This window comes from Ixodes scapularis, unplaced genomic scaffold (assembly GCF_016920785.2).
Source record: "Ixodes scapularis isolate PalLabHiFi unplaced genomic scaffold, ASM1692078v2 PGA_scaffold1__304_contigs__length_218370807, whole genome shotgun sequence".
NCBI lineage: Eukaryota > Metazoa > Arthropoda > Arachnida > Ixodida > Ixodidae > Ixodes > Ixodes scapularis.
The window spans coordinates 54,620,897-54,635,009 of record NW_024609846.1 but is presented as its reverse complement, the minus strand read 5'-3'; the positions used below and the strand labels follow the sequence as shown (position 1 = coordinate 54,635,009).

General features: G+C 49.0%; 1 protein-coding gene across 1 annotated transcript in view; it reads left to right on the top strand.

The window, feature by feature from the left end:
* Nucleotides 1-14,113, top strand: part of LOC8032616 — a 265,009-nt gene that overhangs the window by 1,173 nt on the left and 249,723 nt on the right. The window lies entirely within an intron of this gene.

Here is a 14,113-nt window from a genome sequence, read left to right as displayed (position 1 = left end):
TGTTTGGTACACGTCGTGACATTCTTTTCTGGATAGGTTATGTTGACGTTTCGAGTTTTGCGGTGTGCGGGAAGCGACGACGATGTTTGAGTTTCTACGCCGTAAGAGTGGTGGATCCACTGACCTTACTGCGCCATTACACTACCTGGCATGCAGAGCAGAAAAACATGTGCACTTTTTGGTCCATGGATAGTGCATAGAAGCTACAGTAATGCTTCTCCCAGACTAGCACTTCATATGAACATACCGAACTCAAACGTTTGATTGCGATATTGCACCCACGTAAAAGATGCTAGTCATGCAGGACAATACTCCACGCACTTCAAATGCGTGGAGTACTTTTGTTGTTTTTATGGTGTAGCAAGTACGTGCGTATAATGGAAGTCCTAGCTCTTTTTTTTTTTTATTTGGGTCTGCTATTCCAAATTGAGAAATTACGAATGCTCAGCAGGTTAATATTTTGTATTTTGTTTTGAATAATACATAGCCTTTTTCTTACATAAAAAACACAAAAAAAAACATGTTTAGTGTTTAGTGTAGCCAACACACTGAAACATATGAAATGCAACATAACTGTGTAAAAATAAAATCTTATGCTTGAAGTAGGAAGTCTTCATGCCCTTATAATGAGGTTACCATGGTCCTTTCAAAGAAAATGGTCCCTTTTACGTCATCAAAAAATGTTGCTGGCCCGAACTTTCTCTTCCTGAAACGAACTCCATGCAAGGCATATATGCTTTGGACTGCATCCCAATTCTACTGCCAAACGTGGCCGAACAAATCGCAAAATGGATGCCGATACTCCGCGTGAACAAGCACCCGGGTTTGGCAAGTACGACTCCTAGCGTTATGCAAGTCGAAGGGGTGAAAAGCGTCCCTTTGACACACGTAGCGTAGATGAAACTGAGGGGTGCAATTACGCAAGTGCGAGCTGCCATCGGACCTGAAAAAAAAATATGTAAGCAATAGTGACCCTGAGATGAGGAACGTGAAAGGCAGCCAGCACGGCGTGCATGTATATACCCCTATGCGCTAATTGCAGTCCACGCGTGACCTTAGCGCTTGTAATAAGGGCGTACGATTGATACAGGGAATGGCCTTTATGCTGATCTCATGTTTCCTAAGTTTCCTGGCACTACTTCTCTTCGCAACCACTCTTTATCGCCTCGTGTTCGATCTGTTGCTATACAAACAAATCAGCTCGCTTTTATTTTTTATTATTTTTATTATTTGTTTTGCGAGCTGTATCCTGTGTTGAGTTAGTAAGTATCCGAAACGAAAAACGGAGCGTAACGTATAAAGTGGAATGGACCGGCCTTGGTAATAGTATGTTGGGACTGCACTTTAAATCCCATGTAATAGCGCCTATTTTCATAGCGGAATTGTATTTGATACCGGAAATTGGTTTGTGTGTCTGATTTTTATCCCGCGTCGTGCTATCGCGGAAAGATCAGCTCAGATATTGTTTTGGGTCAATTGACTCTTGGAGGGTCGCAAGAACGGATTTGTGGGGGAATCACGGTACATGAGAAGTCTACGCTAATACTTCAATTAAACGAAGACAAAAAGGGAGGAATAAACTAGAGACCTTCGCATATTTATGCTCTCTAAACCTTTTAAATATTGGCGAACGGTAATTCGTGATGTGTCCATCTTATCCCGCATATTTTAGGCAATCCATGTATTCTTCTGGTTGGAGCGGGTGCTCGTTAATCTATGTGCTGTAAAATGACAAGCACAACACAGTGGAAGCCCCTCCGGTAAGCCCCTCTGAGAACACATACATTTGTCCTTTAATTTTCCACAATTTGGCGCTTTCGGGTCATACTCCGTACCTACTGTTTTTATTGTGACTCGGAAACCGTATTCGAACTGGTAGTCGGTTCAGTTATGAGAACCAACGATACCCGACAGTCGAAAAATGCATGACTTGCAGGTGTATTTCAGCTGTTCAGCTTCTTGCGGAGAGGGAAGGTGTGCACGATCCACAAATGCTCAGGTGTTTCGACGTTCGCTTTAATATAGAAACAAAACAAGAGTCTGGTGGATTCTGATGCGACTAGTCTGAACTCTGGGACTCCCTTTCGCGTCCAGCTAGCACAAATTTTGTAAACGAAAAAAAAAGCCTGACGGGGTTTGGGTTTACGAGAAAAGAGTCAAAGTACAGGCTAGCTGGTGGAAGTCAACCATTTCGTCGTTTACCCTGAGACTGGGTTTTTTTTTTTTTTTTTTTGAAGAGCAGAAGTAACAGAAAAGACGGACAGGTCTCAAACTCAGCTACAAGTTTATTTCAACAACTTCCTCTTATATAGTTCGTTCTCGTCGTCATCAACCAATCACATACGACTTGTCCTCTGCACCGTGACTTTACAGGTTCCACTCTATCACAAAAGAAGCGGACACTGCCAACGTTTCTAAGTGAAAAGGCTCTAGCAGAAGATATGCCTCACAAAGACTTCAAGCAATTCTTTTGTGTCCTCACAATAAACAGGACAACAGCCCACAACAACATCCCACTCAAAACTGGTCACCTCCAAAATTATAGGAAACGGACAATAGACACCAATACACACCACAGACAATAGACACCAAAGAAGCCTTTCAAGAGGACTAAAAAAAAACAAAAAAACACTTAAAACTGTAAAAATTGCTTGCAGCGGTTCCCTATTTGCGTGGAAGGTTGACTACCTTGGCTGTATTGAAATCAAGCGACTCGTGCACCTCCATGGAGTCTGCGCTCTTTGATGAACGATCGCAGAAGTGCGATTTTTCTCTCAGAAAACAAAAATAAGTGTGTGTGTGTGTGTGGTCGGTGGGGGAGAGGGGAAGGGAGGGGAGGGGAGGGCTTAATATACGACTGAATGGAACCACCTACGCGTACTTTAGGAGCCGTATTTGTATAAATAAAGTTACTGCTTGCAGTGGCCATGCTAAGAGAAATTTAGGAAGTTTTTCAAGATCGAGAAAAATGAAATCAGCGTAACGCCGGACCGACATCTGTGTCACTGTGTCGTGCCGATGTCGCCCCGATGTCCGATTCGGAACCAAGAGTGGCCAGTCACGATTGCCGATTCCGGACCAAGATTGTCCCCCACTGTTATGGCGCCCAATGTTGGGTCAAGCGAATGTCAATCAGCGTTCTGATTCATTCCTGTTTCGGATTTCAATGGCCATCGTCGCTCGTTGGCTCAAATCCGGAACTCTGTCCCGACGCGAAACTGGCGTGCACAAGGCCACCTGTCCGTGCGTATCACCGCGGGAGGCCTCGTCATGGCGTTCGTCATTGTTGCCGCGTTCCCGAGCAAGGTCGAGGACGCCGCTGATGCCTGGCTGATGGCCTCCTTCCGGCCGCCACCGCGGGCTGCCAGGCAGAGTCCTTGCGGCACCTGCCTCGGGGACCGTCGCAAGAGGCCATCGATTGGAGCGCGCACAGCTGACCGACCGGCCGGTTTTCCAGGGCCGCTGGAAGGCTTGCATGGCACGCGCTGCTGATGAATCACTGGTCGGTGAGGTAACTGCACCGAGGACCGTGGCGAAGCCATTATCTCTGTGGTGATGGGAATGCTCTGCTGTAGCCTGCTTTGGCCTTTCAGCGAGAAGGCTGGCGGAGCGAGGTTTCCTGGGCCGATTGCGCCGCGTGGCTTCATCGGAGAACGCTGTTGTCTGTCACGACCGCATGCTACCCTGCGGGGGAATGACGTGAGCCTCACGGTTAAACAAATGGAGTCTTCCCGCGTATCACTCGCATGCGCGCGACGGAGCAGACGGTGGGCGCCAAATCGTGGCTTTGGAGTGGCTGAAAACGTTGCCATTGTAAAACAAAAATGAAGAAAGAAAATGATCTGCTCTGGGATCCGGCTTGGAGAGCGGCCTCCCAAATGACGACAAAAATGGCTTCGGCGCAGCAATCGCGACTGTTCCCGTTCCCTCCGAAGCACTCCTCGAGCACTCGCAAAGCCTCCGCCGCTGGGGGATGAGTACAAGTGGCGAACGCGCAGCGAAACCTGACAAGAACATTCGCCGTGATCGTGGTGGAGAGTTATCGCGACACGATCGGGAAGAGAAATGTTGAGCCTCCGATGGGCTGGAACATATGGGCAATTTTTCTCAATGGCTCGTATGCTTGGAATTAACTGAAGTGGAAGCTGATCCCACCTCTATTCACTTTAGCAGAGCGACCTGCCTAAAGTGAATAGAGGTGGGATCAGCTTCTACTGTACTCTTAACAAGCAATTCTTCAACGAAGCAGGTTTTATTGACTCCTGCGTTTTGTATTCGCTCACTGAATGCCTGAAGCCACACTGCGGTGTACCTTATGGGACGACCATCGGTCATCCGCGACTCCAGTGCGGGACACGCTCGTGGCTCCGCTTTGCTGCGTAGCGCCGTAGACTGTCCAGGTGGCTGCGCATCTTTTTCTATGGGCTCCGTGTCAAGGCGGCTGATGCATCGGAGGAGAATGATAGGCCTGTTTCCGGTCTTCCGGCCGTCACTGTGGTCGTCATTGTGATCCGCTATCCGCGCGTTGCTCTTTGTATACGCGTTCCGGCTTAGCTCTTTGCGTCGACCGACCGTTTCTCGTTGCCGTGTGTCGTCTGCCCAGCGCGTGAGTCAGGTCGAGAAGGGGGCAGTTTGGAGCGGAAACTGCACCGTCCGAGCGAACGTCGAGAGTCCTTGGACCGATCGTGTTTCATGAAGAAAAGCGGCTGACGGATATTGGAAGTGTCCATTTCGCTCGTCGAAGAAAGCGTCTGTGCTGAGCGTGCGTTTGAGGAATGACATGCGGCGGCGGCGGCGACATCGAGGGGGAGTAAGTCGTTTCCAGACAGGATTTCTTCTGCGTTGTCATTTGTTACTTCTGCATGCCGGAAGCGCCTCGTTTATTTCAAAATTTCGCTGCAGGCAAGACGTTTCTATTTTTCGCGTGGCGAGAAAACTCTGGAAAGAATTGTTCCTCTTTTCAAATGTTTTTTGGCTACTTGGAATGAACATTGACGGAAGGTCTTTTCACTGGTGGAGGGTTATTGAGTGCGCAAAACAATTCTTCAATGTAAAAAAAGAAGTTTTTAAGCGTTTTAGTGTATCTAGCATGTGTTGAAGTACTTTTCCAGATTGACTCTTCTTAGGAGCGGCATCACTTGGCCTTCTCGATTCCAATAGCTGTTGGGGTAATACGGAGCGGGAGGCTTGAAAATCTGGCATCCTAATTGTGTCACCTCTTCGTATGTGCGATTTCTCGAGTGCGGTACGATTGCTAACTCGGATTCTTCAACGTACATCACGCAGGACTGATTGCTCGAATTGCACGCTAGCAAATAGCGCCCGTTTATATCCACAGCGGGCCTCGAATCTGCACCCCATGGTGCTTGAGTCTGCACGGTGGCTTCAGCTGGACGTGCTCCGAAGCTTCGGTACATCGATCCTCCTCCTCGACCGTGTGCGTGTTTGCAAGTACGACCTTGCATGAGCACACCCTTCTCGCTCCTGGTGTGTGTAGCTCTGATAGCCCAGCCTCGCTAAGGCCGTGCCCACTACTGCCAGACTGGTGCTCCAATATGGATGGATGGATAGATGCTGACGGCCGTACACCCTTATAACGTGCGGTAGTTTGCGCCATCTAGCCTAGAAACCAAAAGTATGATTTTTCGTCCCCGCCAATTTCCTTCCCCTCTGTCTTTTTGTAAACTATCACCAAAAGGGGGAGGATACCGCCAGGCTGGCCAGACCAACCTTTGGAGCGCGTTTGCCCCCAACCGTACTGTCCTAAGGTTCTCGCGAAAGCGCAGCCTGTGATGTGGCATAGTAGCCTCATAAATGGGGGCTGTGGCTGTGGACATATGGTGTTCCAGAGAGCAAGCACGTAGCCAGGATTTTGTTTCGGGGGGGAAAGGGGGGGGGGGGGGGGGGGAGGCTTGCCCATGACAAAATGCTGTATGAGGGGTAGGGGGAAAGGAGGTCCCAGCAAAATGGAAGATTTCAAGGGGGGGGGGGGGCCGGGCCCCATGACCCCCCCCCCCCCCCCCCCCCCCCCCCCGGCTAGCTGTGGCGATGATGGAATGGCTGTCGCTCGACTGCGCAGCTCGCAACTCTGGCGACGTTGGCCGATTCACTTGCTCGGAGTCGACGCCTAGTGTTGGCCTCTGCGTGGCTTCGCTCCCCGTGACGAACCGGCGTGCACGTCCGAGCCTATTCTACGGCGACACGCGTGTGGTGGGAGAAGTTCCCTGGAGAAACCTTCCCGGGCTTTCCGTTCTCGATGCTCTGGCAGATAAAGGAAGGCAGACGCGTGCGTTTGCTTCGTCCGCAGCGCCAGGTATACGGTGATTGGACTGCTCTGGCCACGCGAGGGTAGGACTGAGCGCCGCAATCCGTCTTGCAGATTGCGTGTAGTGCCAGCTGCATGCACCGCGGCCGCCGCCAACATGTCGGCTGCGTCTGTATGGCCACCGGTAGGTTTCTTTTCTTTTTTTTTTTTTTGTGCATGAAAGCACCGAAGCACAAAAGCAACTTTTGTATTTCATCTGAGCTTGTGAAGGTCGCCACGAATGACCGCTTGAATAAACCCACTTCGCGCGGTTAAAAAAAAAATATATATATTGTTATTTTTTTTTTTAACAGCGATTGATACACACATTTACAGACCAGTGATTGATAGCTCTGTGCACCGCCTTTTTTTATTGTTTATTTGGAAGGCTGTCTGTCTCCAAATATTGATCTCGATTCGGAAGCAGCCGGCTGGTCGACGGCACCTGTGGATCAGCGCCTCTGCGTGACACGATAAGCGCCGCGGCCGTCGTCGCCATCCGGCGGCGAAGCCTGCCTCATCTTGAGGAAGAGCGCCGAAGTTGCGTCGCTTCTTATCTCGGCCGGAAGAGGCCGACGGAAGACTGCCGCACGAGCCACGACCCGGGCACGAACCTGCCAAAAGGAAACCGGCCTTTTTTTATTCTTTTTTTTTTATAGGTGTTTGCGTGTTGTTGGTGTAAATACGTGCTTTTTAATTTTGCAGAATCCCCTATTAATTTGGCAACGCTGCCTTCGCACCCTCAGAAAGAAATGTCCCACCGTGCGATTGCGCTGTATTGTGGTCTTTCCTCGGAAGGGTCGTCGTTCCTTCCGCTGCTCTGCTGGGTCGCCAACTCTCGTTTTAATCCAGTAAAGGCTGCTAGGCATTTGTTAAAATAAGAGCTGAATCAGCCCTATGCGCATTTTTGGCTTACCTGTCAGTTTTTAACGAAGCTTTGGTCCACACATGTGTTGGAACGCAAAGCCTACGTCTCGCTCTTTGAACTTCTTACAATTCGATAGATAATATAGATTATGAAGCGTGTAGACGTAGCGAGAGTCCAGATCGACTGTTTCGGCTCATGTTTCACTTTTCACTTTTCTCGTGCGCTCGCACTTTCGTCGGTTGGGACCGTTCGGATCGTCCAAGCACCAAACAAGCGTCAGCGACGTCGTGGATGTTTGTTTGGCTTCTTTAAATTTGCTCTTTGCGTATCTGGAAAGTTGCGAGACATTGTTTGCTCGACGTGTTTCAACGCGACCCTCGTCACTGTTAATCTGACTTGAACACGCCGAGTTTTTGAGTCTAGCGAAAGGTGTAGAATTGAAGGCGCCCACTGCAAGCCTCCCATCGCATCAAAAACCGGAAGCTCTAGATAGGAAACGCGGAGAGAATCTTCTTCGCACGCGTCTTGATTCTTACCGGGTTCGAGTGTGTGTGTGTGTGTGTGTGTGTGCGTGTGCGTGTGCGTGTGCGTGTGCGTGCGTGCGTGCGTGCGTGCGTGCGTGCGTGCGTGTGTTTAGTGCTTTTTTATTATTTTTATTTTTGTAGGTGATCGAGCGGAAGTGCTCGTGCTGTTTGCTGTTTCGGCGTTTTGGGAGGCGGAGAGAGCATTCTGGTGCTGCACGCTCGAACAACGCTCTTCCAGACACGAACGCAGGGGGACGGGGACGGTACACTGCGATGTCTCGGGCAATCCCGGCCAGATTCGGCAGTTGCATGGTTTCCCTTTCGGCCCATCCTTTGTCGAGCCGCCGGGGCCTCCCCCCCGAGAGAGAGCGTGACGTGGGGAGCGGTGAACTTGGCTGCCGCCGCCGGTGGGCGTGTCTCACGAATGCGCGCGCATGTCGTGCGCGGGACGAGCGACTTTTGAAAGTTCTTACCTCCCGGAGTCATTTGGGAAGGAGTTGCGGCACTACTGTTGTCGTTCGTATACTCTCGTCCCCACGTATCCGGTATGGGCGACGAAACAAACAATAAAACGTTTCAAACCGTAAATATATAAAAAAAAAAGGAATAGAGGGGAGGCAAAACGAGAATGTGTGACGGCTACGCTTATTTCCTTAATGTCTACTATTAAAATGTTAACAGCAAAAAAAAAAAAAAAGTTTTATCCCATATTGAAAGTGACGACAATTTAAGATGGCGGCGCCCTCGTGAAAAAAAAGTCTTATGATCGTTCTCTTTTTTGTACGCGCGCCGGTGGCCCGCAAAAGTGATCAGAGCACCGTGACGACATACTTTTGACGCTGCGTGATTGGCTACGTCGTTTCGTAGCGTGGACTGCTATCGGGGACTTGGCGTGAAAAGGATGGATACATGGATGAATGTCAATGATTATACCCTTTGTAACGGGCGGTAGCTTGCACCACCTAGCGTAAGTCTAAAAAAAGGGAGTGTGTAGTGGGCCGTGTTGTTTGCCATTAATACTTGGCGACGAGCTGTTTCGGTGGCGGTCTGGCGTTTACTCTTATTTCCGTCCATGAAAGCGGATTCGACCCTTTATACTGAAGACGTCAAGGCGAGCGTTTAGTCAGTTTGTGGAAGGCCAATCACACCGTACGCTTTTAATCGCGCACGTCGCCGATAAGAGTTCGCTTTCAGTGACGTCCGAAGCGACGCGGTTTGTAAGTACATCATAGTAATTACAAAAAAAAAAAAAAAATAGTTCTACACTCGGGGGAGAGCGCGTGCGTAACTTTAATCTGCACTCAGTCTGGTAGAGGGCACGCGTGCCTGTACTTATGACTGCATTAAGTTCCACGTCGTTCTAAAGTTCCATATCATAATGAGATAAAATAAATTAGGAAGCAAGCACAACAACGTCTCCGAGACTTCGTTCACTTTGTCCTCTTGGCGTTTATTTTGTTTATTTTTTCCCCGCTTATTTTGAACGGATTTAAATGCTCACGGGCGCGGCAGCAGTACACTCCTCAGTTGGCGATCCGTTGAGTCGACGGATGCGTTTGCTAGGTGCGTGGTCGTGGTTGTACCGAGTGTACTGTCTGTTTTGTATTTTTCGCCGGGAGTTTTCTAGCGCAGCTATACTCTGTTTCACCTTATGTTGTACCGCAGTGAAGGCTAGAGGCGCGAGCTCATAGCGTTGGCAGCTGCCCTCAGTGCGCGAGAGCTTGTGCCGCCGGGACGTGCCGTAGAGCAAGGAGCTCGTGCTTGTAGTCTTTCCTGCGGTACATCATAAGGTGAAATAGAATATAGCCTGTAGGGTTCGGAGTTTTCGGTTTAAACCGATAAAAACCGATAAAAGTACGCCGAATTCATTTTCGGAAATTCGGTTTTAACCGTAAAAGGTCAGTTTTTAGGTTCGGCAGTTTCGATTTAAACCGATAAAGACCGACAAAATTTTGTCGAATCCATTTTTTAAAATTCAGTTTTAACCGGAAAAGGTCACTTTTACCGTCCAGTCGTACCGCAGAGCCGTGGCGAGCGTGTTTTCAAATTCGTTGTGAGGAAGACTTACTGGATGCAAGCTCTGCACCGTGTCTCTTTCGGCGATTTTGGCTCAGGCAGCGCGTCATCTCCTCAACCTGCCAGCGTCCAATGTTAGCGTTGAGAGGGCGTTCTCGAAGCTCAGGGTCATATATTAACAGGAAAGAAATAGTGTGGATCAAGAAGGAGAACCTGGGAAAGTACATGTTTGTGTGTACTATAATGAGATCACGTATTCCTGATGTACAGAAGGTGAGGTTTCATGTTTTTGGGGCATAGGCTTCATATCTGACTTGTTTGTACTTCTGCGTTTTTTTCTTGTTTCTTTTACAGTTGCACACATTTGCAAATGAAGTGTCCATTTCTTTTTAGATGTATCTGTGCCGTTATTCTTTGAGTGATCACAAATATCAGAGCTACGTACAAGGATCATCTGATCCGGTGTCCGTTGGTGTTTAGTTTATATTCACCGAAAAAAGCCGATAAATTTTTGCGGGCATAAATATACGCCGAAAAAAACCGAAAATTGAATTTAAAAATAAACACCGAAAAAAGTACGCCGAATTTTGAAAAAAATAGAAACCGAAAACGCAGAACCCTAAATATAGGGTAACCGAGCCCTCGAAGTTGTGCTTGTGTGTGTCTTGTTTCGGAACTGTTTCGGAACGCGAGAGGGTTTTCGTGTACGGCGGCAGGCGACGCGGGGGAAGCGGCGGTCGACTCGATAAATAATGCGCGCGAGAGAGCGCCTGTGCATATGTTATGACAGGAAGCCCCCGCTTTCAATCGTGGGTCGTCAAACGTTGAAATTGCGTTGCCTCCGTCTCTCCCCTGCGGGCCGGTTTATTTGTTTCTCCGGCGCAGACAATGGCCCTTTGTTTCGGGGTATCGAGGCCTGGCTCTTATTCGGTGCCAACTGTCGTTCCTCCCACAACCTTTTATATGTGCAGACATCGGTACACACCCGACGCCCTCGCGTCCGAGTGAGTTCGACTAGGGCAATTTAAACTAGAGGGTCCGATAGACAAAACGAAACTCCGTGTTTTCAGCTCGCGCGAATAAATTGCGCGTCGCAGTGAGTTGAAACTTCGTTTGAATGTATAATGCTACGGCGTTGGCGATAGAATGCGAATGTTCGGGCAGTGTGACGTTACCTGGCTCAAATGATTAAACGGAATAACCCTATTCTTTTACAGCCGACGTTCAATATATTCGACGAATCAACATACGGCATTGTGAGCGCCTGTGGTCTATATTTCAGTGAAAATGTTTCGTCAGCAGGAGAGAAGACACATCTTTTCTAGTAACAAGTGTTTTTTTGCAGACAATGATATTTCTCTGTTGGTCAAAGGGTAGTCGTCGGCTCATGGAGAATTTTTTTTTTATTTAGGTAATGTTATGCGCTCATACTTGGGCGTTACTATTACGACCGCAGCGTCACATTCGACGCGTAGTTCATTTATCGCCCACTAAATTCTATTTGATCTCCTGTCTAGGCTACATATTAAACGTAGCTGTATACGAGGTCTCTGCCAAACCATCGCTAACCAGTGGCGCTTTACGCGTTTCCAGCGTGCACGCACGTCGTTGACCTCCGCCGCGGCCCCGGTGGTCCCTCACGCGAAGAGGCCGCTTCCGCGTGCAGTGGCGCGCAGACGCGGCGCTGCTGGCGACGCCCGACGCGCGCCGCATGCCCGCTGGTGCCATCTGTCAGGTAGCCCTGGAACTGCATTGAACTCGGCTGAAGGGTTTGCAGTATCTGCGACATCAAGTGTGTGCGCGTTATCTGTGGTAAATTCTTGTTTATAACGTTGTCAAACTTTCTACAACCCACAATAAAAGAATGATGCGAGAAACGAAAAGTTGAGTAACGTAGGTGTTTCAGGGTACCCGACGTGTTGTTCTCCAGCACCGTTACACGGATTGTATGTGACTCACGGAATTGTGAAGAATGCTAGACGAATGCTCGTGCTTAGCGGCGATATGAGATTTTTTTTTTTTTTTTGCCCTTCTCCATTACATTAGAATTTAAGCGGAGAATAGTTAATTGTTGGATTTTGGATCTTTGGCTATAGATGGCGCTATCTCCCGCCCGATTACGAGAGTTGAACCGTACATATCCATTCTCGTTGTAAGCGATCGTACGGTACCACAACGCACTCTCGTCTCACAAATTGCATGTAAATCACGGTTGTGGAGAATGATAGACGAGTGCTTGTGCTTAGCGGCGGTACGAGATTCTTTGTCCTTCTACATCAAATCAGGATTCAACCTGAGATTAGTTAATCGTTGCATTTGGCTAGATGGCGCGAGCCGCCACCCGGTTAAAAGAGTTCAGCCGCGTATCCATCCATATATGCTCGTTGCAAGCGATAGCGAGGGAGCGCAGTGCACTCTCGGTTGCAACGTTGCAACTAAGCGCAAGTGCGCGAACCAGTCTTTAATTTCTGGCCCCACCCCTCGTGCCCGGCGCGCCTGTCTGTCTGCCCGCTGTGACACGGCGTGCGACGCGGAAGTGTTTCGGCGGCGAGGAAAGGGTGAGAGGCGATGGAGGTGCCAACGCTGCAGCGCTTCGCCCGCGGAGGATGCTACGACCCAGCTTAGCCAGTCCGATACCGTGAGGTGGGCGTCACGTGACTCTAAGGAGGAGTGCAGCGACATGAGTGGCGCGTTGTCACGTGATCCGTCGGCAGAACTGGATTGGATGGGACGGTTCGGGGCGTCCGACTATTGCTCTCCCGCGCGACTGGATGAACGATCGTGCGTCGGACCACGCTGCGCCGCTTTGTTGTCGCTGGGAGGCAGACAAACGAACACACGGAGGAGGACGCGAAAGAGAATAAAGCGCCGTGAGTCGTTCGCGGTCGTTTGCTTGTGCTCGTGTCATATCCGTTTGCTTGTTGTCTATAATAATAATAAAAAAGAATGTTTACTTTCCATCAAAATATGACGGAGGGAGACCTATAGGAAATAAATCTGCTTTGTGCAGCTTGCCACGTTCACTCTTTATATTCTGTTGCGCGATATTTTTTTTTGTTTAACCCGGTGGTATCGCTTCGATGCGGAAAGAGCGAGAAGTGAAACCTGGATAAAACTCTTTGGAAGCAGGGTTGCCAGGTGTTTGAACTCCAACCCGCCAAGCGTCTATGAGATATAGCCCAGAAATAGCCAAATGTCGATCCAGCATAATAGCCCAAAAATAGCCCAAAAAACTTATCATTTGAAACGTTTTTTTTTTTTTTTAGCAAAAAAGACACATAATATATTTTTATCCATCAAATGCCCCAGAAATGGCGTCCCTTGCACGTTCGGCGAACTTCCTGAAACACTCGTACAAGCGCATGACAACATACCTTCCACTATATTGGGACGCTTACGATACACTTTTGCAAGTCCGGTATCAAGGCGCCGCCATCTATCTCCGTGGGGTGCGCTCTTGGGCGCGGCCATAATCCGTATACGACGCCTTGGCAAGGCTTCGTAATCGGGTTATGGCTCGTCCAAGCGCACCCCAGCCAAGCAAGATGGCAGCGCCCTGAAGCCGTACTTGCAAAATGACCAGAATGACGTCACGGGAGAACTATGCAGAATTCAGACAACCTAAAGAATGCGCAGAACAGGTGCTGTTAAGGCCGCAAAGAATCGCGCCGTCACTTGTTGAGATGGAGGAATAACAGCACATGCTTGCATTCGGAGGTAAACAATTGCACAAAGCGCGCAAAAAGAAGACGAATTAGTTCGCAAACTTGTCAGGGTTAAGGGACTGAAGCGCCAAATGTTCACGTAACTTACCCTAAAAATACTTTCGAACCTATAAACCCTAGTGCTTTCAGGCATTTTGGTTCCAGCACAGGTCAGAAATTGCCCCATGCACAGGTCAGAAATAGCCCAATGCACAGGCTAGAAATAGCCCAATACTAGCCAAATAGCCAACTACCATTTTTTCCCGCCAACTGCAAATAAAACTAGCCCAATTTGGCTATTTATAGCCCAACCTGGCAACCCTGTTTGGAAGATGGGGGTTGGATGAAGAGGAAGAGGAGGAGGGAGAAAGTTTGACGAAGAAAAGTTTCTCGGCGAACTCGCTTTTGTTGCTGATGGTCCCCTGGAGACTGCAGGACGATTTGCAATTTGCCACGTGTTCCGCGTCGCGTTATGGGCCTTAGGGCTTCCTTCCGCGCGGAAATGAAACGCGGAACGGGTCGATGATGTGTGGATTCAGAGAGACCCTATTCGATATCTGGTTTCGTGTGGTTTTGTTGGTTTGTTTGCTTTACGTTGTCGATTACGTGACTGCGAGAGTGACGCGTGCTGATGCAACACAGATCGCCGATAAAGAGAACTTATAATCTTTGGTGATACAGATGCGCTATCGGCGTT